Source organism: Bufo bufo, chromosome 3 (genome assembly GCF_905171765.1).
Source record: "Bufo bufo chromosome 3, aBufBuf1.1, whole genome shotgun sequence".
NCBI classification, from domain to species: domain Eukaryota; kingdom Metazoa; phylum Chordata; class Amphibia; order Anura; family Bufonidae; genus Bufo; species Bufo bufo.
Window position 1 is genome coordinate 221,910,064 of NC_053391.1, and position 15,848 is coordinate 221,925,911.

The following is a 15,848-nucleotide window of genomic DNA, read 5'->3' on the forward strand; positions in this document are numbered from 1 at the left end:
TCAACAAACTGTTACTGATAAAATATTGCCTTTGCCTTTAATAAAATCCAAAGGTTTACCACATAAAATAAAAACTTTGTGGGAGATTTATCAAATTGGTGCATAGCAACCAATTGGAATCCAACTTTCATTTTTCACAGCTTCTTTGGAAAATGAAAGGTGGAATCTGGTTGCTATGGGCAACTAAGCCAGTTGTACTTTACACCAGTTTGATAAATCTACCCCTCCTCCTCCAGATTCAACAGGTCTCGTTCTTTCTTATTTAGTCATTGGCTATCCAAATGTGATACGGTCTACTTTTCATGGACTCACTAGTTCAGTATTGATAAATGAATAGTTAAAAGGGAGTAAATCGCACGACTGTATATATAAGCATACCTTTCATACCTTCTGAATCATAGGTTTATCAGAATAACTTATTGAGAAAACTAGCAAGGATGTGGGATAACTAACTGATCAGTGGGGTACAATCGCTGGGACTCCTGTCAATACCGAAAATGCCTGCAAGCCCAGGAGGAGTGGAGCAGAGTACAGGAGTGGTAGTGGTTTTGGCTGCCACAGCTATTCACATAAATCACAGTGGCGTTCCTCAAACTGATGCTCCATAGGGCCAGGGCAGTTAATGGAGGGTGCACTTTGATGTTGGGGCTCCTCCCTGATGGTAGTTGGGGTGCCCCTGCTGGTATGATTTTGGTGCAGGTGTAAGGCAGGAAATGTAGGTGCAGTGGCCAGAAAATGATGCTGGCGTCAGTAACCAGGCCAGTTGTAGAGAGTAGATAACTCTGTCTCTACAAATGTGCAGAATGGGAGGTGTAGTACATCCAACGGTATGAAACACAGTTCCAAACACTTCACAACTTTCAAATCTTCCTCAATAGTGATGTATGGATACAGGCAAAGGTGGAGGTTGTAGTGCTCCTCTTCTCTATGTTTCCAAGGTCTCTCTCTGCAGAATCTGTGCCTGGCAGTAAGGTTCTTGCATTTGTCTGTAACTCCCAGCTGAAGGGTAGAGGATTAAGATATGGCTGGCCAGGACTGTGTCAAAGTGCAAAGGGTGTATTAGCAATGTCCCTTTCCCTGCAGTAAAGTGTTAAGCCTTAAATAGCGAATACCTTACTGACTGACCTTCTATTTCTTTCTTTCTCTCTGGAGTATTGTAGAGTAGAGATGACATTTCTTGATGCAAATATCTCAGAGATAGTGATTCTCTGGTACTTAAGCCTAGTCTTCTGAGTAATGAGCACACATATGTCCTCTTTCTTCCTCAGCTAACGCAGTCTAGTAGTTGGATTACCGGAACAACAATTTGGCTGGCTGTTCAGGTGTTTTTATGGAGTTTTTGAAGCCGAAGCCACGAGTGATGTGCACATGACATATTCATCTCTCACTGTTCGCAAATGTGTGCAGAGCCTGAAATACTAAAGATGTGCAAACCTATGGATGACGTGGACATGTGGTTATCTCTGATAGGTGACATTACAGAGTTTTATACACCACAGGTGCAAAGTTGATGCACCCAGTATATTAGTAAGTTGATTATTTTCAGATTTCATTAAAAAAATAAAACTAAGATCTTCATTTCCTCCATAGCAGGGATAGTCACGATGTTGAGCAGTATGAAGAGAAATCAAGGAGAGGGAACAGGTGAAAGCTTGGTCTTTGAGTAACACACCGGCTCTTTGTCAATAACCAGATCTTCCAGGATGTGGTTTCCTTTTTTACGTTTTCTTTGGACACAGATTTCTTTTCTTACCTCACTGATTTTATTTTAAGTATATTATCTTGTATGCAGTATTATTACTTTATCTTGTGATAAGCCTGTGCTAAAATGTGTACTTTTGCATGCTATGTAAATGGAGTATGAATAGAAGTGTGCATGAAGTATAGGTGCCTTCCTATGGCTGTAACATGGGTTCATTTCGGCATTCTGGATTGTGACCGGAATACTCGGACCTCCCACATTTCTACTGGATTGAATTTCGATCACCATAGACGTGTTTTTACCACTAACATATGGAAAGATCCACATTGCACAAGTACAAAGTGACAAACATAGTTGGCCATTTAGGATTGCTCATGGTTGGCCAATTACATCATACACATTTCATTTTAGATACCATTTCAGCAGACAGTGACTGAAGTGTCATGTAAAACTTTCATTCATTCGCCAGCCATCTTTAGTTAACATGTACGGGCAGCTTTTCTGTAAATATGTATTGTACCCTCCTCAGCTACTGTGTTCAGAGTCCACTGTAAAATGTACACAGCATATTACCTTGCTATTGCTGCCCAGGGTGAGCCTCTTTCACATGTCTGTGATAACATCTGTGACCAGATGGTCAATGGTTCATTCGTGCAGATGTCCGTGAATAATCTGTGTTTAGTCTGTGTGTCATCTGTATTCCACGGACACTGCTAAACTGAAAATGTATTTCCAGAGCATCTCCTACCAATGGTCCGTGATGACCACGGACGTATTTGTGTTGTGTCTGTTTTTTTCACAGACTCATAAATTATAATGTGTGTGTGTGTGAGGGTTTTGTAATAGGGCATGCCTCTGTAGTGACACCGTGGACCCAGGGAAAACCGCTGATGCATGAATACACACATTAGAGTCAATGGGTATGTGAGATGTCCGTGGAGACCAGACAGCAGACTTCCACACCACGATTCACTGACACACAAGGCCTTACTTGCAGAATTGCACGGTTGTTAATCAATTTGAGGATCAAGCTGGTTTGCAGCAAAAAAAAATATATGGTGGCACAGATTGCTGCGTCATTGCGGCTGCACTGTGTATGAACTTAACCTAAAGGTCCCCATACAACTTAGGGCTCATGCACACAAACGTATTTTCTTTCCGTGTCCTTTCCGTTTTTTTGCGGACCATATGCGAAAGCATTCATTTCAATGGGTCCGCAAAAAAAAACGGAGTTACTCCGTGTGCATTCCGTTTCCGTATGTCCGTTCTGCAAAAAAAATAAAATAATAGAACGTGTCCTATTATTGTCCACATTACGGACAAGGATAGGACTGTTCTATTAAGGGCCAGCTGTTCCATTCCGCAAAATACAGAATGCATACGGACCGCAAAATACATATGGTTGTGTGCATGAGCCCTTATACTTTTGTTGTCTGAATATGCTGTTTTCAGCAGGACTGGTCAGCAGCCTAAGGGGCTGTTCACATCTAATTTTTGCTGTATGTCAAACGGATAAATTAGTAAACAGAAAAAAACATATAGAAACTTATGATTTGACATACCCATAGACTGTAACTGGGCGTACGTAGTTCAATAGTGCATACTTTTGGGTCCGTTTGACATTTGTTTGAATTTCTGTACCTTTTTTTTTATTTTTTTTTGAGTTCTGAATAACATAGCATACCAAACTTTTCTGTCCTGCAAAAAAACCAGAAACATGCTTTTTTCTTTTTACATTGCAGAGAATGCAGTGAACATATCGGCTTTTATCCAGATACTTCCCACTTCCTTCAAATCTTTATTTAAAAAATAGGTTTCACAAAAATCTATACTTTTTTTAAATTTAAATAAAGGTCACAACTGTCAAACGTATATGTTAAAAAAAGATAGATAACCACAAAATGACATACATCTGTGTACTTTTTTTTTTAGTGTATGTCTAAACGTATCTACTTGTACAGCAAAAACGAGATGTGAACAGCTCCTAACATGTGTTGGTACCCCTGACTCTCCCCCGACAGATGTTATTGGTGGAGAGAAAGACCAGGTGCTTTGAAATTTAACTCTTGACCCTCTTGTTCTCCAAGGAGATAAGCTTCCACCAGCTTTCTCCTGTCTCATCATTGAAAACACACGTATCTGGCCGAGCATTTATGTATATAGGGGGTTGGGAGTGGTAGCTCATTAGGTCGACAACTTTTAAAAATGTATGGGAACCATGAAGGGGTTGTCCAAGATAATTAAAAAATTCAGATAAGCCCTGCAATAACTTAAAATAAACAAGTCATCTTATACCAACCCTTATCTCCAGCGCCATTCTGTGTTGCTGTTCCAATCCAAACCTGTATACAAGCTGCAGCAGTAACATGTAGGTATATGGTACATGACTGTTGCAGCCAATCACTGTCTAGCATGTTCACATAACAAAGCAGTGGCAGGAGGACTGGATCGGCACTGGAGAAGCGGGTGATCATAAGTTAATTATTTTAGGCTATTAGAGGGCATGTCCAAGGGTTTTAATTATCTCAGACAAACCAGGGGTGGGATTCAGTCAGCTCTGCCCGGTTCTCCCCATCCATTTGTTAAAATTACAACCACATTGCGGAACAATTTGCTGGCTGAATCCTGTACCGGTGCTGTGTACTGCTGTCAGTCACAAACAGCAGTACAGAACACATTGCCAGTCAGACAACTGTATCACCACCTGGAGCAGTTGAAGACTGCGGTCCTCTCCGTTCACCCTCACATGCTTCAGACCACTAGGCCTCAAGCCTCTTAGGCAGTAAAATAGCGCAGGCAGTGGTGACGCAATTACATCATTGTGACTGCCTAAGCTAGGTCTTCGCAACCACCTGCAAAAAACTACTGGGGGCATTATGGGGGAATAATAATTACTGAGGGCATAATAACTACTGGGGGAACTATGGGGGCATTATAACTCCTGGGGAACTTTGGAGAAAATAATTTCTGCTTTGGAAACATTATTACTACTATGGGGGCATTATTAGTATTGGGCAGAATATAGAGGGCACTACTACTAGCTGGTGCACTCTAGGGGAGCATTGTCACTATTAGGGGCACTGTTTCTAATGAGGACACTTTGGTAGAGAAATATTACTATTGGTGGGACTTTTAGGAGTTCTATTACTATAGGGGGGATTTTTTTGTATAGCACTATTTCTGCAGTATAGTATAAGGGGGAGCACAGCGAACAGAATTTTGGAAGTAGCTGCAGGACAGGGGCACAAGAAGGGGGAGGATGATGGAAAAGTGAAGAACCTAAGATGCCTGTGTGGCAGACTCTGCAGAGATGAAATGTGGCTGAGAGAAGTTGTCTGAATGGAGAAGATGAGGAAAGAGAACGTGTTGAATCAGAGGAGATGTTGCTGGATGAAACAGGTATTTGGTGCTATATGCTTTTGTACATTTGGCATCACTAAATATAATGTCCATTCAAATGTCTTTTGTGCTAGGACTTGGGGTCAGTTGGATTGAGAATTTGGCAACGGCCCTCCTGTGTTGCTGTTTCGCATCCTGCCTATGTTTAGCAGCTGCAGTGGACAATAATATATATGTGTGTGTGTGTGTATGTATGTGTGTATATATATATATATATATATATATATATGTGTGTGTGTACTGTATATATGATGTATTTATATGTGTGTGTAGTGCATATATGGTGTATGTATATGTAACATTTATGTGGTATATCTGTGTGTGTAGTGTATATATGGTGTGTGTGTGTGTGTTTATGTGTCAGAATCATATAACAGAAATGTCACTATTACAGTGCCAGTAAGGCTCCATTCAGATGTCCGTAGTGCATTGCAGATCCGCAGTACACCCGGCCGGCACCCCCATAGAAATGCCTATTCTTGTCCGCAATTGCGGACAAGAATAGGACATGCTCTATTTTCTTGCGGAGCTGCGGAATGGAAGATCGGGGTCGTGCTCCGGAAATGCACATAATGTGCTCTCCGCATCTCTTCCGGACCCATAGAGAATGAATGGGTCCACACCCGTTCCGGATAATTGCGGAATGGATGCGGACCCATTCTACGGACGTCTGAATGGAGCCTAATCATGCACAAATTACTCTACTGAGACCAGCGGTTCCATGCTGCTAGTAAGTAATGGTGCTCCGCGTCATCAGACAGTGATAGCAATCATTTGATATAATAATATAAGAAAATCCACATGCTCACGATTAACAGTAGCGGCAGCCTTTATGTTTAGTGTCTCATTGCAGGTAACACATGGGAGGCAGACACATGGAGATCATGTTTTGTGTCCTCTGATGCTTTCTGCAGACTGATCTCCATTTGTGTTTGTCTCCCTTGATACTACTAAAACTAAGGATTTGTGATGTTGGTAAAGTGGTAAGTGCTGCACACTTCTATTTTAATGGTTATTTATGCCTGTGTATGGCGTATATGATGTGTATACGGTATTTATGTGTGGTGTTTGTATATATGTGTCTTGAGGCTGCACGTCTGCCGTTTCCCATTGGATAGAGAACCTGTTATTAAAAATTTTAATCCCACCCCTGAGACAACCCCTTTAATGTTCCCTACACATACAAATTTGCACTGGCGTTTTTGGGGGCTGTAAATACAGAATATTTTTGGCCAACTGCATTTTTTGCCGCATTTCTTGTGGCATTTGCATTTCATATTTCCCATAGACATTCAGCTAACATCTGAAGCTATCGTTTTTTTTTCTGTTTTGTTTTTTACTACAATAAATGTATCAAAAACGCATTAGGTGCCAAAAAATGCCAGCAAAAACCTACGGGCGGACCTTCCCTCAGTCTATTCATAGCTGTCTATCCGTTCACAGTTTTCACCTGGGAATCTTTTGTATCTAGCAGCTATGAACTTTGCTTCAGCAAACAATGCAGTGATAAGGCATGAGGAAAATAGCGATGGGTGGAGAAAGTGCTAATCTGAGTCTTAACTGAAAAAGGGCATAGTAAGGATTAATATCCATATCACTTCCGGATTTCCCAGTAAAAAAAGACATACTCAAACAAGTTCCGATTGTACTTTTCAGATTATTTCTGCTCAGGTTGGCTTGACCTTAAAGAGGTTCTCCAGGAATTAAGAAAATAAAATTACTAAAAGTCCTTAAGTATTACTTTATTATAAATATATTCCCAAATACCTGTGATTAGTTAATAGGTTGTTTTGTCTGGGGAGCAATCATCAGGGGAAATTAAATGGCCGCCATCCTATTAGTGCACACATAACCTGTCCTAATCACACAGGAGGACAAGTTACTTCACAACACAGAGCTATAGAGCTGCCTAATCCTTCTTTCTACTCTACTTGTCAGGGATTATAATACTGAATACAGTTTAATATGATCTTCAGCTGAATACTGTGGGAATAGAGTTCATGAGGAGACATGGAGTACAGAGAAGACGTAGAGGACAGACTGTGGTAATGGAGACTGCATACAAGTGCGGCTCATTACCACATCCTCACCTCGTCCCTGTACTCCATGTCTCCTCATGAACTCCGTTCCCACAGAGATTCAGCTGAAGATCATTTTAAACTGTATTCAGGATCATAATCCATGACAAGCAGAGCAGAGAGGAGAATAAGGCAGCTCTTTAGGTCAGTGTTGTGAAGTAACTTTTCCTCCTGTGTGATTAGGACAGGTTTTGTGTGTACAAATAGGACGGCGGCCATTTTATTTCGCCTAATGTTTGCTCCCCAGACAACATGAGCCATTATAACTAATGAAAGATATTTGGGAAAATATTTATAATAAAGTAATATTTAGGTATTTTCTTTTTCTTGATTCCCAGAGAACCCCCTTTTAAAAGGACTTGTCACCTCTCTTGACTTGTCTGTTTTAGTAACTACTTGTATTCCCCGTGTAATAACAATTCTGGAGCATCTATGCTTGTAACTGTAAATTGCTTGGTTCCTTTATTATTCCTACTAGAGGTATTAACTAGCTGTCTACAGTTGGAGGGAGTCCCTTCTTAGTCTGCCATTGCCAGCACGTAGTGTCACACTGTGAAAGGCACCCACACTGTTAATACTCAGTCGTACCTTTATTGATAAACCTCTGGTAGGAATAATAGAGGAACCACACGACATAGAGCCATAAGAATATATGTTCCAGAATTGTCATTTTATGTGTAATGCAATTATTTACTATAGCAGACATGTTGAGAATTGTGAGTTCCTCTTTAAATAGGTTCTCCAAGCTATATGTTTGTTTGTTTTGTTATTTTTTTTTGTTGGCCCGCTTTTTAATAAAGGGAATGTGTCAATTTTTTCTGCCTGTTAAAACCTAATAGTAGATTTTTTTATTCTATTTCCTGAAGATGATTATGGGGTCTGCCGTTTTGCCCGAGCTCTTGCTTTACAGCAGCTATCATGGTCAGGAGGGCAACTTCATTGACTTCTATAGGAGAGTTTTCTGTGTATGTGTATTCTGTGGGGAGAGGGTAAAAAGCAGCTGCCAGACATCTCTCCCAGGAGAACAAAAGGATCTGTTGAAAATATCCATTTCACTCAATATTTCTCTCAAAAGCTCCCTACACACATAAGGCTGTCGGTCGAACCTGCTGTTCTTGGTGAGTTTGGCCGACAATCTGTTAGTGTGAATGGTGGCCTTTTATGGCCAGTACAAAAACCGGCAGGAGTTTAGGTAATCTTCTTACCAGTGACTGTACTTATATTAGTTATAACCTCCCTTCTGATCCTCAGCTGTGTCACGTGACCAACACTCTGATCTCCAACTGACACAAGACAGGAAGTCAGTTACTACTTTATTCATTCCCATCAGACTGACATTAAGGCTTCCATAGGAATACATAGAGAAACTGACTTCCTGTCCACACATAAGATGCTGTGTTATTTGGAAAGTCAGAGTGTCGGTCACATGACACAGCTGAGGACCAGAAGGGAGGTTATAACTCCTAAATACAGGCACTGGTAAGAAAATTACCTTCCCTTACAGTTTACATCATGTACCTTGGTCAGAGAATAAAAAATTTTGTGGGAGTCCTTAAATATAGATAGCAACATGGAAAATTAAACATAAAATCACCAAAAATTGATTGAAAATATGTTTAGCATAAATGAACTGTCATATTTTAATACATATAGGTGGATGCATTTCTTACTACACAATACATAAATGTATAATGGGGATTGCAGTTTGTATGCAGCGTTCACATAGTTACTATACTGCGTCATGGATTTTGTATTTTCATCCTGTCATTTCCTGATATGTTCTTTTGCTCTTGTCACTAGATGTTGCGGGTGTGATTTTTGAGGCCTTTTATAAAGGGCTCAGTGAACAAGGGTGCGGTTTTTCTAGTGAAATACTGTTGGGAACACAGGGGTCAGCAAAGTCAGCATGTATATCTGTGAGGGGATGACTTGCATATGTAATATCACTTGTACTATAGATGTATACTCAGCTATGACTGGGTTACAAAGCTGACGTACAAGAGGCACGGCAGTGGAATGTAGAAATACCTGCTGTTCTGAAAAAGAGAATATGGTAATTCTCCCTCCTTCTACAGTGTCGGGTGCTTTGTCATCTGCAACTGGCAGCCCTAAGTATATTCCCTAGAAATGAGGGTGTTAGGCTACTTTCACACCTGCGTTAGGTGCGGATCCGTCTGGTATCTGCACAGACGGATCCGCACCTATAATGCAAACGCTTGTATCCGTTCAGAACGGATCCGTTTGCATTACCATGAAAAAAAAAATATATATATATTATTATTTTTTTTGTTCATGATAATGCAAACGGATCCGTTTTGACTTACACTAAAAGTCAATGGGAGGCGGATCCGTTTTCAATTGCACCATATTGTGTCAGTGAAAACGGATCCATCCCCATTGACTTATATTGTAAGTCAGGACGGATCCGTTTGGCTCAGTTTTGTCAGACGGACATCAAAGCGCTGCAAGCAGCGTTTTGGTGTCCGCCTGCAGAGCGGAATGGAGGCTGAACGGAGGCAAACTGATGCGTTCTGAGCGGATCCTTATCCATTCAGAATGCATTAGGGCTAAACTGATCCGTTTTGGGCCGCTTGTGAGAGCCCTGAACGGATCTCACAAACGGACCCAGAAATGCCAGTGTGAAAGTAGCCTAACAGTGTGAACAGGAAAAACTAATCCTGGGCCACTGCAGACAATGGACTAAAGTGACTAAAGGTTCCTTTACACGAGGCGATGATCGGTACGATTGAGCGGAAAGCGAGTTGTTTCTTGGTGTAGTGAACGTTTCAACAACGACCCTTTAGAGCCGCAAATTTTGACTGCATATTCCATCGTTTGTAAAGCAAACTGTTGCATTTACACAAAGCGAAATCTGAGCGGCGTGCAGTGAACGATTCCTCTTTACACGTATAAAATCATTATCGTCCATTGATGATCTTTGTGCCCACACAAGAGATCGAACCAATGAGAAATCTACCGATTGTCGCTCTATTGTTCATTTCTTTTACTACTCGATAATCGTTCAGTTTCGCTCGATTTAACTATAATTTACACGATAATCTGCTTGTGTAAAAGTGCCTTTAAAGGGAATCGGTCACCAGCGACCTCCCCGTATCCAACTGTTTGTATAGACACATACCTGATTAAAAGGCAGTTTTTCTGTTGATCTGAGGCTTCGTTCTCGAGTTATGATATTTTTATATGCAAATTAGGCCTGTGATGCAATGAGGGTGTCACTATTGCTCTTGTTGCACCCAGGCTCTGCCCCTTTCTGTGGCTGGCCCCCCCTCACTGCTTTGATTTACACACAGAAAGGAGTGGAGCTTGGGTGTACCAAGAGCAACGGTGACAGCCTCATTGCACCAAAGACCCAATTTGCATAATAAGAAAAAGCATAACGCAGGACTGGAGCCTCGGATCAACAAAAGAAAAATAACATTTTAATCAGATGACCTTTGGTTATGTGTCTATGTAAACAGTTGTATAGGGAAGTCACTGCTGACAGATTCCCTTTAAAATCACAATCAAATTGCAGTGCCAAAGACAATGCCAATCTGTGTGGGCTCTTCATTTTTGGCTGCGAGATCCAGATAATGATGCTCACACCTTTTATGCAGCACCAGAAATCACTGTTTCTCACCAGTACATCGCCCCATGTAAACAGGTATGTGGTGCTGACAGCATGCACACTGCTTGTATTGGGCTATCTGCATTCAGTATACCGCTATCTACATGTGACACGTAGAAAGGCTCCTTTGGACACCAGATAAGGCTCCATTACTGTACCTAGAAAGTGATTTCCAGCTTCCAGCAGCCCTTCTGTTAGGCCTCATGCACATGAGCGTTGTTTGGTTCTGAGCCGCATTTTTTGCAGCTCGGATATTGACCCATTCACTTCAATGGGACTGCAAAAGATGCAGACAGCACTCCGTGTGCTGTCCACGTCCGTTGCTCCGTTACGTGGCCCCGCAAAAAAACAAAACAGAACATGTCCGGACAAATGTAGATTTTTTTTATTTTTTTTATTCTATTTCTTGCACATGATTATGGGGGGCGGCTATCATCCTGAACTGTTATGAGCCATGGAGACAACAAACTGGAGGTCTGGGAGAGTTTTCTAGGCATGCTCTGTGACCTGTGCAGAGGTGTTTGTACAAGGAAAGAATAGATAAACTTTGACAATCAGCTATTGTGAATGGTAGATCCTGTTATCTATACAGAGGTATTAGCTGTCATTGTAATCTTGCCTGTTCTAACAGGGGAAAAGTGATCTGTACAGACCAAGAAGTGGTACCTATTAGGCCAGTGTACGTGCCAAAACTGCAGGATTTTTCAGTTTCTAATTACCTTTTTTTTTTTTTTCTTTAACTATACATAATGACATGGAAAATTTAAAAATACTGTTTTCCGGAACATAAGACCCTTTCCCCCCCAAAAGTGAGGGAAAAATGGCAGCGCGTCTTGTAGTCCCAAGGCTAATGACTGCTTCTATTATCCCGGAAGAAGACCAGGGATGGTGAGTGAGTGGCAGTGCCGTCCGGAGCAAGCAAGGTAAGTTTGTTTATTTATTTTTTTAATGTCTGATGGGGGGGATATCTTCTGAGGCTGATGGGGGGGGGGGGGGATCTCTTCTGAGGCTGATGGGGAGATCTGTTCTGAGGCTGCTGGAGCTTAGGGGTCTGATGAGGATTGGGAGGTCTGATATCTTTTGCATGTTACTGTCTGCTGCCTGTTCACTTCTGTCAAGCCTCATCTGCTTACTGCCTCCTCAGCTCTGTCATTTCATGTCCTCCTAACAGCTGCCTTATCTGATTCTTCTGCCTCCCCATGACTTCCAGCCAAGTTCCCCATAAGTCATCTTTTACCTCCTTAAATCCATCATTACTAATACGTTTCTTTGCCCCTCCCCTTTCCAAGCCCCCAATTTATGATACAAACCACCTATGTTAAAGTAAGGGAGGCTCATACACATGTATTATGTCATCTTACTGCCCCATACAGGCTCAGAGTTGTACAGCATAGTAATATGTCACCAATAAAAGACTCTGGGGCCATACTGTACCTCTGTATGCCTCTGATGTCATACACAGGTATCGTGCATGGGGGGCTCTGATGTGTGCATTAGGCCCAAATGAGCAGTCCTTGATATGTCAATTGAATGTCTTTCTTTTTTTCAAGATGTCTAAAACGAACCTGGCAGGAATTTCAAAATGCCCTTCTGGCTTGGCTTGATAGACAGGTCTACGTAAGGGAGAAACCTGTCATTCCGCATTTCAGAGTAGAACATTTGTGGAGCTGGTCGGTATTCCATGCTTTGGGCAGCGTGCTGCCCCTGACAGGGTCCCTTTAAGTTTTCCTCTGATTCTGTGAAACCATAGGTGGAAATATGTTAAATACTGGATCAGTTGGCCATAGTAGCCAATCATATTGAGCATTGATTAAAAAAAAAATCACCTTTTGTATAACAAAAGGTCACATTTGATTTGTTGCCATGGGCAAGCTCTCATTTGTCTATTGTACCAGTTTAGAAAAATCTTCTCTGTGTATTAAAGGGGTTGTCCCATATGGGACATAAAGGACATATCGTTGGGGCCACAAATGTCAAATAGGTGCAAGTTCAACCTCTGAGACCAGAGCGGGGTCCCCAAAGTGAATGGAGAGCACACCACCATACCTCTGCTGTTTTCGGAATTCCGACAGCAGTAAATGGAGGTTGTCTCACATGCACGGATTGCTCTCCCTTCACTTCGGGGTCCTGTGCTCAAGATAGGAAGGGCTTCCAGAGGTGGGCCCCTCACCTATCTGACATTTATGGCATATCCTAACTATATTCCATAAATCTTCCAGATGGGAATACACCTTATAATCGCTTGAATAGGATCTATTAATATGGGAATTACAATGTGCACCAAAACCAGACCCATGTGTTATCACTGGAATATTGTGTGGAAAAGATGACAGCAGTCTGGCTTCAGGCAGGGAAGCTGGTGGTAGGTTCCCAACTCAGTTACACGTCTAAATAAACTTCTGCAATATTCTGCCTATCAGGGCAATGGAAATATGATGGAATGGAGGCTAACTGAAGTCAAGGCAGGTACCTTTAATATATCACATTGAATTCTGTACGTTTTTCGGTAAAATAGATGAAATAGAATAACGCTTTATTCACTACCAGAAAATGAATCCATGAAAAATGGATAGCACCTGGATGGCTCCCATGTGCGTTTTGTTTTTACTTCACTTCTGTACCTTTTATATATATTTTTTTTTTTATTTCGCTTTCAAAGAATTCACCTTGTTCTTATAGAGTTCAAATAGACCAGACATGGAAGAGAAAAATGGCATGTGAATAAGCCCTGCCATCACTGAAAAACACTAATGTTAATGGAGCTTTACGTCTCCAGAGATCTTAAAGGGTTATTCCGAGATTTCAATTTTTATTCTTATTTTGCCCCCACTGGTGTGTGTGTTAATTTTCTAATAGACAGTAATTAAAAATTTGCTACTGGGCCAGTGATCTGGATCCCAGTCACGTGGTACACTCCCCTGCTTCCTCCTTGCTTCAGGATCAGGTGTGGTTCATTGTGCATGTGATCCTGGCTGCCTTGTTCCATCCCACAATGAACGTGTCAATCATCCCTGAGACACCTTCATTGCCCTCCCCCTGCCTGTCCTTGTTCTCCAGCCCGCAGAGTTGCCAGCGCTAGTGCAGAGAGATAGTGGTGTGCTGTCTCTGAAGTACAGCCCTGCTGTCTGCAGGGAGACTACTAAGGGGGTATTCTTATATGAAGTGGGACCACTAAGGGGTCTATGTACTGTAAAGAAGGCACTATGTGGCTATTCTAGTATAAAGGTAGCACTGTGCAAACAAAACTACTGGAAAAGAAGCACTAAGGGGGCAAAACTATTGTGAAGGGGACATTCTGCTATGAAGATGGTACTCTACTATGCAGGGGGAAACTACTGTGAAGGGTGCCCTCTACTATAAAGGATAAAGGGTGCACTAGGGGATAAAACTACTCTGAAGGGGGCACTAAGGGGCATTCTACTATAAAGGGGGTATTAATGGAACATTATAATATGAAGGGGGAATTCTACTATAAAGGGGGTACTAATGGAACATTATAATATGATGGGGGCACTAAGGGGCATTCTACTATGTGTGGTAGCACAACGGGCAAAATTACTGTGAAAGAGGCATTCTACTATATAGTGGCTGATAACAGACAGCAGCGGTGACTGAGAGATGTAATATATATACCGTATTTTTCGCCCTATATGACGCACCTAGGTTTTTGGGGAGGAAAATAAGAAAAAAAATATTTTTAACCAAAAGGTGTGCTGTGTGTTTGGTGGGTTTGGAACTAATGGTGGTCTGTGGATGGCACTATTACTGGGGATCTGTGGATGACGGACACTGTTATGGGGGGGATCTGTGGATGACGGACACTGTTATGGGGGGATCTGTGACGGACACTGTTATGGGGGAGGATCTGTGGCTTGCACTGTTACAGGGGGATCTGTGGATGGCACTGTTACAGGGGGGGATCTGTGGATGGCACTGTTATATATGTGCCATCCACAGACCCCCCCAGCCCATAACAGTGCCATCCACAGACCCCCCCCCAGCCCATAACAGTGCCATCCACAGACCCCCCCAGCCCATAACAGTGCCATCCACAGATCCCCCCGCCGCAGCCGCTCCAGTATACTAATATAAGATGTCTTATTCAATTAATAGTTATTAAACATGCCCCCTCACTCCTAATAGTACCTTACATCCTAACCGCTTCAGTAGAACCCAGGCAGGCCGGGCGGCCGGCGCGTCCCTCACTGACGTCACTTGCCTGCGCCGGCTGCTTCATTCATAAAGTAGGCGGCGCAGGCACGTGACATCAGGGAGTTACGCTGCCGCCCGCCCGGCCTGCCTGCCTGCATTCTACTGAAGCTGTTAGGATGTAAGGTTCTATTAGGAGTTGGGGGACATGTTTAATAATTCAACTAATTGAATAGGACATCTTATATTAGTATACCGGAGCGGCGGGGCGGGGCTATACTACACTGACTGCACCGCCCCGCGGCTATTGCCGGCCCCCAGCTCCTCCTCCCCGTCCCTCCCCGAGTCCCCGCTAGCTCCTACATCGCAGCTTGCGATGTAAAACTGTAAGCATTCGCCCCATAAGACGCAGGGGCATTTCTCCCCCATTTTGGGGGGAGAAAAAGTGCGTCTTATGGGGCGAAAAATACGGTATATATATATATATATATAGATATATAAATCCAAGTAAAATCAACGCAGCACTCCTCTTGTAAAAAAATGCAGTGTCTTTATTCACACATGTGACACAAAATAGGCAACGTTTCAATCCCCTTCCGGGATCCTTCTCAAGCCAAGGTGGCTACTTTGAAGAACCTAGAATATGACATATTTTCAGTTGTTTCACACTTGTTTGTTATGTGTATATAATTCCACATGTGTTAATTCATAGTTTTGATGCCTTCAGTGTGAATCTACAATTTTTATAGTCATGAAAATAAAGAAAACTCTTTGAATGAGAAGGTGTGTCCAAACTTTTGGTCTGTACTGTATATAGTTCTGTCTTCATACACGTTCACACAGTGTGCAGTCTGACATTCAACATAAACCATTCCTGTCTTCCAAATAAGAG

The 15,848-nt window shown here is 42.2% G+C and overlaps 1 protein-coding gene across 2 annotated transcripts in view; it reads left to right on the top strand.

Annotated features, from left to right (window-relative positions):
- SLC45A3 (solute carrier family 45 member 3) overlaps positions 1–15,848 on the top strand; it is a 69,583-nt gene that overhangs the window by 25,233 nt on the left and 28,502 nt on the right. Inside the window, exon 1 of one of the 2 annotated variants that reach the window (XM_040421848.1) lies at positions 5,007–5,101. The exons of the other annotated variant lie outside the window; for it this stretch is intronic. The gene's annotated coding sequence lies outside the window, so the exon portion shown is untranslated. Of the gene's footprint in view, positions 1–5,006; positions 5,102–15,848 lie in introns of those variants that run through there. 2 annotated transcript variants of the gene reach the window in all.